The following is a 13823-nucleotide window of genomic DNA, read 5'->3' on the forward strand; positions in this document are numbered from 1 at the left end:
CACACGCTGAGACTCTTGTCTCAACACAGGGCTTCCCTGTTGCCACTGAGGCTTGATAAACATTAGGACATGCGTGGCACTCATCCAGTGCATCCTGAAGTGCAGGGCAGTTAATGCCCCATGGAATAAAACTTTGATCAATGGGAGACGAGAGCTAGTGGGTAAATCCTTCTTCTCCTGTCCCCTACCTGACAGACTGCCTTGAGATGTGATCACCCTTGAGATGGTGCAATTAGTTAACCTCAGTATGTTGCAGTTGCCATCTCTATAGTGCACCATTTCATGTTTGCTCTGCTGTCCCCTCTGCTCCACTGGCTTTTCCCTCACTTCTGCTTCCCAGGTACGACAGTTTGATGCTGGATGGACCCAGAAAATTATGTCCTTAAAGTTAATCTATTCCTGTGGGTGTAAACCTGTTGTAGGTGGGACCTTTTTTTTTAAAGATTTATTTATTTATTTCTATCCCCTCCCCAGTTGTCTGTTCTCTGTGTCTATTTGCTGCGTGTTCTTTGTCCGCTTCTGTTGTTGTCAGCAGCATGGGAAACTATGTTTCTTTTTGCTGTGTCATCTTGCTGTGTCAGCTCTCCGTGTGTGCAGCGCCATTCCTGGGCAGGTTACACTTTCTTTCGCGCTGGGCAGCTTTCCTTACGGGGTGCCCTCCTTGCGCGTGGGGCTCCCCTACGCGGGGACACCCCTGTGTGGCAGGGCACTCCTTGCACACATCAGCAATGTGCGTGGGCCAGCTCCACATGGGTGGAGAAAGCCCAGGGTTTGAACCGCGGACCTCGCATGTGGTAGACGGACACCCTAACCACTGAGCCAAGTCCGCTTCCCAGATGAGACCCCCCTTTTTTTTTTTAAAGATTTATTTATTTATTTATTTCTCTCCCCTTACCCCCTCCCCCAGTTGTCTATTCTCTGTGTCTATTTGCTGCATCATCTTCCTTGTCCGCAGCACGGGAATCTGTGTTTCTTTTTGTTGCCTTATCTTGCTGTGTCAGCTCACTGTGTGCGGCGCCATTCCTGGGCTGGCTGCACTTTCTTTCACGCTGGGCGGCTCTCCTTATGGGGCGCACTCCTTGCGCGTGGGGCTCCCCTACACAGGGGACACCGCTGCATGGCACGGCACTCCTTGCATGCATCAGCACTGTGCATGGGCCAGCTCCACACAGGTCATGTGGTAGATGGACACCCTAACCACTGGGCCAAGTCTGCTCCCCTAGGTGGGAACTTTTGATTAGGTTACTTCATTTAGGGCACGGCTCAGGGTGGGTTTTTTTTTTTAAAGATTTATTTTATTTATTTCTCTCCCCTTCCACCCTCCCCCAGTTGTCTGTTCTGTGTCCATTTGCTGCATGTTCTTATTTTTGTTCATTTCTGTTGTTGTCAGTGGCACAGGAATCTGTGTTTCTCTTTGTTGTGTCATCTTGTTGTGTCAGTTCTCTGTGTGTGCAGCACCATTCTTAGGCAGGCTTCACTTTCACGCTGGGCGGCTCTCCTTATGGGGCGCATTCATTGCACGTGGGGCTCCCCTATGCGGGGGACACCCCTGTGTGGCACGACACTCCTTGCGCACATCAGCACTGCGCATGGGCCAGCTGCACACGGGTCAAGGAGGCCCGGAGTTTGAACTGGGGACCTCCCATGTGGTACACGGACGCCCTAACCACTGCGCCAAGTCCACTTCCCTCAGGGTGGGTTTTTAATCCTTTAACTGGAGTCCTTTAAAAATGGAATGAATATGGGGAGAGAAGGAGAAAGCTGGAAGCAAGAAGCTGAAGCAACAAAACCTTTAAGAGAAGGGAGAGACCAGCTGATGCTGCCATATGCCTTGCCATGTGATGGGTGAGCCCAGGATTGCCAGCAGCCAGTCTCTGGGGAGAAAGCATAGCCTGATGATAACTTGAGTGGACATTTTTCTCAGCCTTGGAACCACGATCTTGCAAGCCAATAAATCCCCATTGTAAAACCAACTCATTTCTCATTGCTAGGCTAGCAACTAAAACACCTGGGATTCTATTTCTTGATAAAGGTGATGCATGTAAACTGTTGTCTCAGGCTCTGTTTTCTGGAGACCCCAGGCTAAGACTCAGGCTGGACAAAGAGGGGTAAAGCTGGATATATTGTGCATTTTCTGCTATTTGCTTAATTCGTAACTCCTATTTATTGAGCATCTACTAAGTGCCCCATAATTTTTCCAAGTGCTTTATATGTCACTTAAAGACAACCTGGGAAAAGTTTACTAAAACTGTGATTTTTGTTCTACTGGAAAGAAAATTGAGGCTTAGTGAGTAACTTGGTCAAGGTCATCTTAGATCACTTTCTGATTTCATTTGCTCTAGCCTGTGGCTGGGATTGGTAGAGGGAGAGGAGCTGGAGAGTACCCATCTCTATATGGTCATCCAAACCTCTTTTAACCTCAAGGTTCTCTTTTTTTCAGCTCTGGAATACATGAGTCAGGTATGTAAAAATGGAGTCACTGGATAAGACAGATTTGGACTTATAGCCCTTGTGCATGAGGCAAGGTAGTAGAAGTGCCTGCTCAGGAAGGCAGCTTGGCCAGCCTGTCATGCTGTTGTTCTTTGTGTGACTCAGCTGGGGCCTCACATCTTGGAGATGAGAAAGCATAGCATAGATTCTCACCTAAAACTAGCTCTGACTTCTCAGAGTGCTGCACAGCTTCTCCGTGGTTGGGATTCCCAACTCCCCCCATTTCTGCTTCCTCATCACATTCTACTGCTCCTGTCTGGTTTCCCTAAACCTGGGCTCAGTCCCATCCAAAGTTGTCTGTAGCAGAGTCTCCCCTACTCAACTGATTGGCACCCACCTGGGCCACCGGCTGCTCAGCAGCCATTTCACTCATCTCAGCGCCCCCTCTCTGCCATGCTTTTGTTCCATTTTACACACAGCAAAATTCCAAGCCTTCACTCTTCTGCTTTCTCCCAAATGTTATCCCCCCACCACTCCATGCTCTCAAGAGAAGGAAGGTAGGACCTCTTTAACTCCCCCCCCCAAAAAAAAACCTAAACTCACCTAGCCCTTTACTCATCCTTCCCATTGCTACCAACTCAAACTTCCCCTGGTGCTCCCTGTGACACTCCCAGATGCCCTGGTGGGATGCAGGGACAAGCTCTGGACCTCCTTTTTGAGGCTAGAAATGGAGAGATGGCTTTCCCTTTCTTCTTTCCATATGGTACAAATTATACATGGAAAAGTACCACAGGACTTCTGTTATAGCCATTTTTTAAATGTTCAACCAGGTTTTGTCCTCATGTGGGTCATTTGCAAAGGCTGTCGAGAGCAGTGATACTATATACATTGACTGCCTTATGAAATAGATGGAGACCAAGGTCAGATCATTTCGACTGTGGTCACACCTGGAAAGGCAGGGACCCAGACATAAGAGAGAAAAGCATCCATATTCTATTTTTAATTGACAATATACATTTTATAAAATTTGTATAAAAGCCATTATCTCTTGAATCAAAATAGAGTACAAAGCATGCATGGGACACCTTCCCCAGCCTCATCATTCCTTGCTTATCCATTGGTGAACCGACCGAATGACCCTGATGCATCCTGTACTGTGCATCCTGTACTGTGGGCTGGTAGAAATAAAGCTAATTTGAGGCTGGTTATGACAGTATGTCCATGGTATTGCTCCTGGGTTATTAAAAAACAACCACAACAAAACAGTGCAGAGAAAGTGAAGACCCTTTTCGTAGAGCTAAATTACTTTTATTCTGGATCCCAGATATCAGGTTTAATTAAAAAGCAACTTTTTCTTCTTGGCAAAGTTTTTTCTCTTTTCTTTTATCTTCTCAGTTCTACTTCCATCAAGCCCTCACCTACATATTCAAAGACAAGGAAATATCAACAACAAAATGTCAGTAATTTGATTTTAAAAGAAGGAATTGATCTAATTTTTAAAAAATGGTTGCATTGTACTTGACAGAAAAAATGATAGAATACTTTTCATTGGACTGACAGCTCCATTTCATTGAGAGTCAGTTTTAACGTTTGTATATCACCTATTATGTGCTGGGAATCACACTGAATTATTTTACAAAAATGCTCACACCAGCCCTGTGAGGCCATATTATCATTCCCAATCTATAGGAAAGAGCACAGAACTTCTTTCATACCTGATATTTAGTCAGTGGCAGAGATGGAATGAGCATATGCCTGCCTGGGTTTGAAGCCCACTCTCAGCACCAAAATCTGTATTACTTCTTGGTGTTACTGTATATATGTAATGTGCTGCTTAGCTGGACAGTTCCAACCCAGGGTTTTTTAGAAGGTTATTATCAATATGCCTGATGGGGCCTCAGTCATCTGAAGGTTGGACTGGGGCTGGAGAGTTTGCTTCCAAGATGGCCTCCTGCATGGATGTTGGTAGGGCTTCTCAGCTCTTCATCACAAGGGCTCTTCCTCAGTGCTGCTTGAGTATCCTCAGGACATGGTGGCTGGCTTCCCTCAAAGCAAGGGATCCAAGAGAAAGCAAGGCAGAAGCCACAATGTCTTCTTACAATCTAAACTCAAGTCATAAATAGTCTTTTTTAAAAAAATTAATACTGAAGTAGTAAATTTACAGAAAGGACAGAGTTCCCATATGCCCCCCACTCAGTGTTCCTAATTATTAACACTTTGCATTAGTCTACTACCTTTATTACAGTTGATGAGCCAATATTATTAAAACTGTATTATTAATTATATTTGTTAATTTACATTAAGGTTCACTTTTTGTGTTATATGATTCTATGTTTTTTTTTTAAAAATTTATTCTGGTAACATATATACAACACAAAATTTCCCATTTTAATCACTTTCAGTATGCAGTCATTTCCGAAGTATCCTTTTAGTTCTGCATTTCAGTCCTGTTCATTGTAGAAAGGGCATGAATACCAGGAGGTGAGAATCATTGAAGACCATCTCAGAGTCTGGATTTCAAGTTTTGAGTCTTCCCCTAAATTAAATCTGTCCACTTAAAGTCTTAAATAAACCTATTTAAATATAAAAAACCTATTTGTAATTAGCTTGTCAATTGTTTGTATAGTATTTTATTTAGGATTCCTTCAATTTATTAACCATTAGTTTTCATTAGTTTAAATGGTTTTCTAACATTGGCTTTTCCAACTCTCTTCTTAAAAATAGAAAGAAAAGTTTCTACCAACTCAGAAGATTTCTTTTGCTATTCTTTCTGAGGGAGTAGTCATCCATTGAGTGCTTTTCTGGCCATTTGTATACCTTCTTTAAAGAAATGTCTATTCAAATATTTTACCCATTTTTTTATTTGGATTGTCTTTTTGTTGTTGAGTTATAAGATTTCTTGATATATTCTGGATATTAAACCCTTATCAGATAGGTGATTTCCAAATATATTTTTCCATTTTATAGTTTGTCCTTTTTTATGTGATGAAGTCTTTTGCACAAAGGTTTGTAGTTTTGACAAATTCAAATTTATATATTGTCATCTTACATTGCTTGTGCTTTTGGTTTAAAGTCTAAGAAACCATTTCCTAACACTAGGTCCTGAAGATCCTTCCCTATGTTCCAGGAGTTTTATAGTTTTGGTTCTTGTTTTAAATCTTTGATCCATTTTTAGTTGATTTTTTGTATATGTATATCTCTTCATTCTTTTGCTTATGGACATCCCGTTTTCCTGGGACCATTTGTTGAAGAGAGAACTCTTTCCCATTTGAGTGGACTTGGCACATTTGTCAAAAGTCAGGGGAGTGGGTATTGCTCAGTGGTTTGAGCACCTGCTTCCCATGTATGAGGTCCTAGGCTCAATCCCCAGCACCACCTAACAAAAAAAACAATTGGCCATAGAGGTGAAAGTCTGTTTCTGAATGCTCAGTTCAGATCCACCGGTCTAATATGCTTGTAGTAATGCCGGCAGCATGCTGTTTTGACCACTGTAGTTTTGTAATAAGTTAAAATTGGGAGATGTAAGTCCATCAACTTCACTCTTGCTTTTCAAGATGCTTTTGGTTATTTGGGGTCCCTTACCCTTCCATATAAATTTGATTGGCTTTCCATTTCTGCAAAGTGGCTGTTGGAATTTTGATTGGTATTGCATTGAATATTTAAATGGCTTTGAGTAGAATTGACATCTTAACAATGTTTATTCTTCCAATTATGACCATGGGATGTCCTTTCATTTATTTAGGTCTTCTTTTATTTTTTTAAGCAATGTTTCATGTATTTCTGTTCATAAGCCCTTTTCATCCTTGGTTAAATTTATTCCTAGATATTTGATTCTTTTAGTTGCTGTGGGAAATGGAATTTTCTTCTTAGTTTCTGCTTCAGATTATTAATTACTACTGTATGGGAACACTACTGATTTTGCAATATTGATCCTAGATGTCACCACTTTGGTGAATTTATTAACTCTAATAGCTTTGTTTTGAATCTTTCAGAATTTTCTCTATATAGGATCATATCATATCACTCACTTTCTTTTCCTAAATCCTCCAGTTTTGATCTAAATTTAGAGCTTTCTTCTTTTTTAGTGTAAGCTTTAGAGCTATAAATTTCCCTCACAGCACTGCCTTTGCTGCATCCCATAAGTTGTGTATTCATTTTCATTAGCCTCAAGATATTTCCTAATTTTACTCGTGATGTCTTCTTTGAACCATAAGTTGTTTAAGAGTATGTTATTGAAATTCCACATATATTTTTTCAACTTTCCTGTTGATCTCTATTATTATTATTTTGCTTCATTACATTGTGGTTGAGGGAAATACATTGTATTACTTAAATATTTTTTATTTATTGAGACTTGTTTGGGACCTGAAATATGGTCTATCCTGGAGAATGTTCCATGTGCATTAGAGAAGAATGTGAATTCTGCTGCTGTTGGGAGAAGTGTTCTATAGTTCTATATATATGTCTCTTAAGTCTAGCTGGTTTATGGTATCTTTAAGTCTTCGTTTTCCTCATTGATCTTCTTTCTAGATGTTTTATCCATTATTGAAAGTAATGTATTGGCATCTTCTGCCATAATGTAGAACTCTTTTCCCTTCAAATCTGTCAATATTGGCTTCATGTATTTTGGGGGCTCTGCTGTTAGATGCATATATATTTATCATTTTGTTGTCTTCTTATTGAATTGATCCCTTTATCAGTACAAATGACCTTCTTTGACCTTCTAAAAGTTTTTTACTTAAAGTCTGCTTTATCTGCCATTAGTATCTTTTGTTGCATACTATGCCTTTCAATATTTTAAAGTGTTTACTCTGGGATTTAGTCCCTGAGCTGTCTGTTTGCTAAATTTGTATCTAGCTAGTGATATGACAGACATTTCCTTGCATGCCAGTAGGTAACAAAAATCAATAAACCAATATGAAAAACACTTTTCACAATCTTTGCAAGTTGGCAACACATGGGCCAGTGATTTCCAGCTCCCCTTTATCAGCCCAAGGCAAATATGAAGTTCAGGATCCTCTCTGTCTTGTCTGAGCTTGTATCTTTCCTTCAGCTTGTGCTTGCTGGTGACCTTAGTAATTCCCCCACTTACAGGAATTTGAATGTCCGTCCACTCCCTATGAAAGAGACTCTCTCCCCCTCCTGGGTGCTCTGTTGTATAACTTAAAGCAGGTAAACTTTTGTCCCAGGCCATTTTTTACTTAAGTGTTTCTTAACACTTAAGCTGCTTTAGTTGTCCACAAGCTGCTTCTGCCTGCAGGCAAGTCCTGGGAGGATGAACCTGAGATGTATGTCCTCAGTCTTCCAAGCTGCCAACCGATTGATTGGCACTGACATATATGGGCTCCCTATTATGTGCATGGGGGTAAGTAAGTGCTCCCACCAGAACAGGACCAGGCACTTACAATGGGAGTGCAGGCTGGCTCAACACTGCCCTAGAAAGAGAATGGGGAGGGGCCAGCAAGGGCACCGTAAACTTCTCCAATCATTTTTTTTAAACATTTATTTTATTTATCTATTCCCCCTACCCCTCATTGTTTGCACTTGCTGTCTGCTCTTTGTGTCTGCTCGTCTTCTCTTTAGGAGGCACCTGGAACCAAACCTGGGACCTCCCATGTGGGAGAGAGGTTCTCTATTGCTTGAGTTAACTCCTCTCCCTGCTTTGTTGGGTCTCTCCTTGTGTTTCCTCTTTGTGTCTCCTTGTTGAATCAGCTCTCCATGCCAGCCCTGAGTGCCAGCTCGCTGTCTTGTTCATCTCCTCCAGGAGGCACCAGAAACCAAACCTGGGACCTCCCATGTGATAGGTGGGAGGTTAATCACTTGAACCACATCTGCTTCCCATCTCTCTTACCATATTTAAAGCCATGTTTTCTTAATTCATCCCTCTGCCATTTACTGCAACCTTTTAACTGTTGTCTGGAGTTTTGAGGAAGATGCCTCTGCACGTTTTTGGTCGTCGTTCAAAGATTCTGTGGGGAAATGGCACCCAGGAATGTCTTATGCCTCAATTCTGGTTGAAGGGAACTCAGTATGTGCTCTTTTCTTTCAGTCAATATGGTTATTTTATATTTATCTGTGTTGTTACATGTGTTCTTTTCACGTGTTTGTAGCATCCCATTGTATGGCTACACCACAACATTTTTATCCAGTCACCTGCCAACAGATATTTGGGTTATTTTCAGTTTTGTACTATTACTAATAAAACTGTTAAAACATCTGTGTAGAATTCATATGCTTTCTTTTTCTTGGGCAAATACTGGAAGTGAACTGTTTGGATCATGTGGTAGATGTATATTTAACTCTTTAAGAACCAGGGCAGGTCTTTAAAACTTTTGTAATACAGGAATCTTTTTATTCAGGATATGTCTCATTAACACTTTGTTTTTCAGGTGCCACGATGGAAAATAATAGTCAAAACAAACCCATTAGATCTGATCATTTATAGTAATGGAAATAATGCCTACAATGCATACATAAACTGGTATAAAGTGTATATTACAGGAATTTTCGAATTTTGCTCTGAAATAAGTTACCTCTAGTTTAAGAAAACAAGTGATCATACATGTCAAAAATTATCATCCTTCTCAGGATCAACTTCACTGATTAAAAAGCTTAAAAGGTCAAAGTCTGTATCCTGTACTTACATAATCCAGGCTCACCTAAGAATGCAACAGGTTCAGAAATTCCATCATATTGAGGTTTCCTTTCTTTGAGCTAAGGGACAGTTAAGGGCCTTCTCATATGATTTCCCCCCTTCCTCCGGATGGCTCTCTCATCTGTCTGCTCGTTGTCTGCTCATCTTCTTTAGGAGGCACCAGGAACTGAACCTAGGACCTCTCATGTGGGAAATGGGTGCCCAACTGCTTGAGCCACATCTACTCCCTGCTTGTTGTGTCTGCTTGTTCATCAGTTCATTGCATCAGCTGGTTGCATTTGCTCTTCTTCTTTAGGAGGCACTGGGAAGTGAACCCAGGACTTTCCCCCCCCCCCCCCATGTAGGAGGCAGGCACCCAACTGCTCAAGCCACATCTGTTCCCTGCTTGTTGTGTCTGCTCATCATCTTTAGGAAGCACCAGGAACCAAACCTGGGATCTCCCATGTGGGAGGTGGGCGCCCAAGTGCTTGAGCCACATTCACTCTCTCTCATGTGATTTTGATGTATTGAACTAGCTAGAGTCATGGCAAGCATAATAAGCAATTCTGGATAGCTTTTCAAAAAAAGGGAATTTATGGAAAGGATAGAGTACAACTCCCAGGAAGAAGAAAGGTGAAGAACTGGCCATGAATCATGTGAGAACCAGAGAACACAGAATGCAACATCAGGAGAACCATCTCCATACCCTTTTTTGGACACCAACACTGGAGGGATTGAATTGTAGCATATTTTTCTTCCCTGCATTACCCAACATTCAAAGTCTGAAAATGAAGCGACCAACTGGCAAAAATCTGGACATGACTTATGCTCTTGGATTATCAGGAGAGCTGAAGGAAGGCTCCAGTAGAAGGAGCCTTTAAGGACACCATCACTCTCATTGTCTGTGTGCAAGCATTTGTATTTGCTTTGCCACCAAGACTGCACAGGGTAGAGGAGAGCTAATTACCCCTGGGAAGCTGAGGAAGTCAGGAAAGGCAGAAGGATGTGTGTAAATGACAACACACATTTGTCATTTGGAGGGTGTACTAGAAAGCATTGATTCTATACATGTCAGGTGCAATCAGATCCTATCACCTGCTTTAGCTATGCTAGAGGGTATTGAGGAGAATGTGGTCCTTCTCCTTGTCCTTCAGCTCTTCAGACATAAAACAGAACCACTGAGTCCAGGGAGCTGAAGGAGCTCAGATACCTATGGAAACAAGTGGCTATTTTTAGGAAAGACTGACCCTGTGCAGTATTCACGTTGACAGCAGCACCAGATTATTGGCTGTTATTTGGAATCCTGACTCAAATCTCCAGTTCCCTGAGCTGCAGTTACAAACTCTTAGCTTAGAGGGAGAAGCGCTGACTTCCAAGCAAGCCCCAGATATCTTTTTATTCTGCAGCGTGTGGGACTTAGCTTAGACTTGTGAGAATTTTATAACGTGCATGGCATGTGGGATGCAATGCAATAGCGTAGGTGCCCTTATGTCTGAGGGAGTTTAGTTTTGAGACCAGCCTAAGAACTGGAATACTTTTTAAATATACAATCCAAAGATGTGTTAAGGCAATAAGAGAAGGTAAGAGCATGCTTCTATCCCACAGCTTGATTTTGTTGACCCCAGTTAGAGCTCATCACTGTGCCTTGTTCAGCCTCAGGGAAAATAAATAAAAATAACCAGCAGTAAACGGAATGTCCTTGTGTGCATAAATATATAAAATATATATATGTGTGTGTGTATATATATGGCTGCCATTATCCCCTTCCTCTTCAGGAAACATATTCCTCTTTTAAATGTAAATTTATGATAAAATGATTTTAGAGTTACAGAATATTTGCAAATATAGAACAGAGAGTTCCCATATACCATTCACACATCTTCCCCTAGTGTTGTCAATCATACATAGTTCTAGCAACATTGATATAATACTATTAACTGTTCTACAGACCACATTTGAATTTTGCCAGTTTTCCCACAAATGTCCCTTTTCTGGTCCAAAATCTAATTCAGGATCCCCTATCGCAGTTAGTTGGCATGTCTTCTTTGTCCCCTCCCATTTATGGCAGTGTTTGTATTTTGTGGCCTTGGAACTTTTGAAGTATGCTGGTCAGTTATTTTGTAGAATGTCTCTCAATTTGGGTTTTGTTTTTCAATGTTTATCTCAGGATTAGAGTGAGGCTGTGCATTTTTTATAAAAAGTAATGCTGTGCCCTTTCAGTGTATCATATTTAGGGACATGCTGTCACCTTGTCTTATTTCTGGTGATGTTTATTTTGATCACCTAAGGTGGTATATTAGTCAGCCAAAGGGGTGCTGATGCAAAATACCAGAAATCAGCTGACTTTTATAAAGGGTATTATTTGGGGTAGAAGCTTACAGTTTCCAGACTATAAAGCATAAGTTACTGCCCTCACCAAAGTCTGTTGCTACATGTTGGAGCAAGATGGCTGCCAAAACCTGCAGGGTTCAGGCTTCCTCTTCCTCTGAAGGCTCCGTGGTCCCACGAAGAGTCTTGGCTCTCTCCCGGGGCTCCTTTTTTTCCAGGCTCAGCTGCTTCTCTCCCTATAAGGTCAGCTGTAGACTATCAGGCGAATGGCTGGTCTCCTTCCCAGGACCTCTGCCATTCCTAATGGAGCCTTCTCTCTTTCCTCACATCTCTGCTTCTCTGTGTGTTTACTTTCTGGGGCTCCAATATCTAAATTCCACACTATCTCCTCTGCCATGTCATTTTTCCTGTGAGTCCCTGCCCACCAAGGGGGCAGGGATACAATGTCCTACTGATGTGGCCCAATCAAAGCCTTAATCATAATTTAATCAAGTAAGAGTGAAACCTCTGAATCCAATGCAATCTAATACACCCAGAGGAACAGACGAATTTACATACATAATCCAATGTCTATATTTGGAATTCATAAACAATATCAAACTGCTACAGGTGGTATCTACAAGGTTTCTTCACTGCAAAGCTATTATTTCCCCTTTGGTAAAATGTTCTAAGAAGATACGTGGAGACTATGCAAAGATACTGCTTTCCATTATCCTTTCCTCCATTTTAGCATCCATCAAGTGTTCTTGCTTTCAACCATGACCTAACCATGGTATTTCCAAAGGTGATTTTTCATTTCCTCTGTTTTGTTTCTTCTATGTTTTCTGTTTCTCTGTTAGAATTCGACTGTGGGGGAGAATCCAGCAAGTATTTTCTAGATGTCTGTTCTGAGCAGAGAATGGCATCAGGGAGCACCTCCCTTCTAAGCCTTTTGAGGCCACGGCTGGTCTGGGAAGCTCCTGCTGGCTGACCTCCTCTAGGGCAGCTACTTAGGGCAGGGGAGTGGCCACGCCCCGTGGCTCTTTGCTGCCCCCTGTGTTTTTGCCCTGCTGTTCCTGACACCAGGAATGCCCACCTCCCCTCACCTTCTAGACTGTTGTGTTGACTCGTGGATAAAAGTCAAGATATTTGCCTGTGGTGAGAGTGAGAAAATGATTGGGCTTTGAAAGTTTTATGTTGGCAGCAGCAGGTAGAAGAGATCATAGGGAGGTGAGGATTTACAGTGAAAGAGCTAAAGAATAAAGTGATGTACGGAGGCAAGAAGGAGCAGCCAGCAGAATTCAGAGAGGGGCTGTCTTCCCCTTGACTCGGCCAGACCCAGGGTAAGAAGGGGAAGTCTGGGAGCAAGTATATAAGTATGTATATATATATGGATGTATTTATATGTATATATGGGTGTATGTATGTGTATATAAAACCAGTGTTCAATAAATTTGAGGGAAAGCCTCAAAACTGAAAAGAGACTTTGATGTCAGTACTACTTCCCATGGAAGGTACTGGCCTTATTTCCCTTCAGGTTAATAAAAAAGTACTAAAGGAGATCCCATGCAACCAACATCTGCCATGCACCAGACCAGCACCCCTCATTTAGTGTCCATAACTCCTGCTGCTGATGTAACATGCAAGGAGGCTCTGTTTAAAGAGCCACAGAATAAAACACACTAGTTGTGACCCTACAATGCAGCATAACTGAACAAGTTAAGTGACCCTTTTCGGAAAGCCAAAGTTCATTCCCCTTTATTGCGCTTCTGTATACCAGACTTCTCTTTCAGAAGACAAATGGATTTAGAGAGAAACACAGACCTCTCTACTCAATAACTGAGTAACTCTATCTGAGTGGCTTCTTGACATCCTGTTCTATTATATCCCATGTTATGATATCAGTACATCATAGACTGAAAATGTCCTTCTTTAGCTGCGCTTGAGTGTGTCATTGTAGAGTCCCTTGACTCTAGCTACTTTCCTGTGTTAGGGAGCTTGTAGGCACTAGGGCCCCCCTTCCACCCCCTGGCCCACCATAAGGATGGAGTCATTCTTACCACCCCCTTTGCAAGTGAATTGTGCATCGCCATTCAAGTGGGAAGGGGTAGCATCTTATAAGACAGGACTTCACCAGCTGGAACTAGAAAACAAAAAATAAAAAACTGTCCATCTGGCCTGGGCAATGTGCCCTCCTGGAAATTTACTGAACAGCATCAAATTCCACAAAAATCTATTCCTTAAAATGCCAGCAGAAGGCACAGACTTATGGAGAAATGAAATTATGCAGCCTGTTCAGAGCTCAATTCATCACCAGGCTTGGGTAATGGAAATAAATGCCCACCCAGACTTTGTGCCAGGAACATTAATAATTAGTTGATGGGAGCTGTCGCCCAGGAATGTCCTGGCTCTGATTCAGATCCTAGGCATGAAAGAATGTGATGCAAACTCG

This window comes from Dasypus novemcinctus, chromosome 24, assembly GCF_030445035.2.
Source record: "Dasypus novemcinctus isolate mDasNov1 chromosome 24, mDasNov1.1.hap2, whole genome shotgun sequence".
NCBI lineage: Eukaryota > Metazoa > Chordata > Mammalia > Cingulata > Dasypodidae > Dasypus > Dasypus novemcinctus.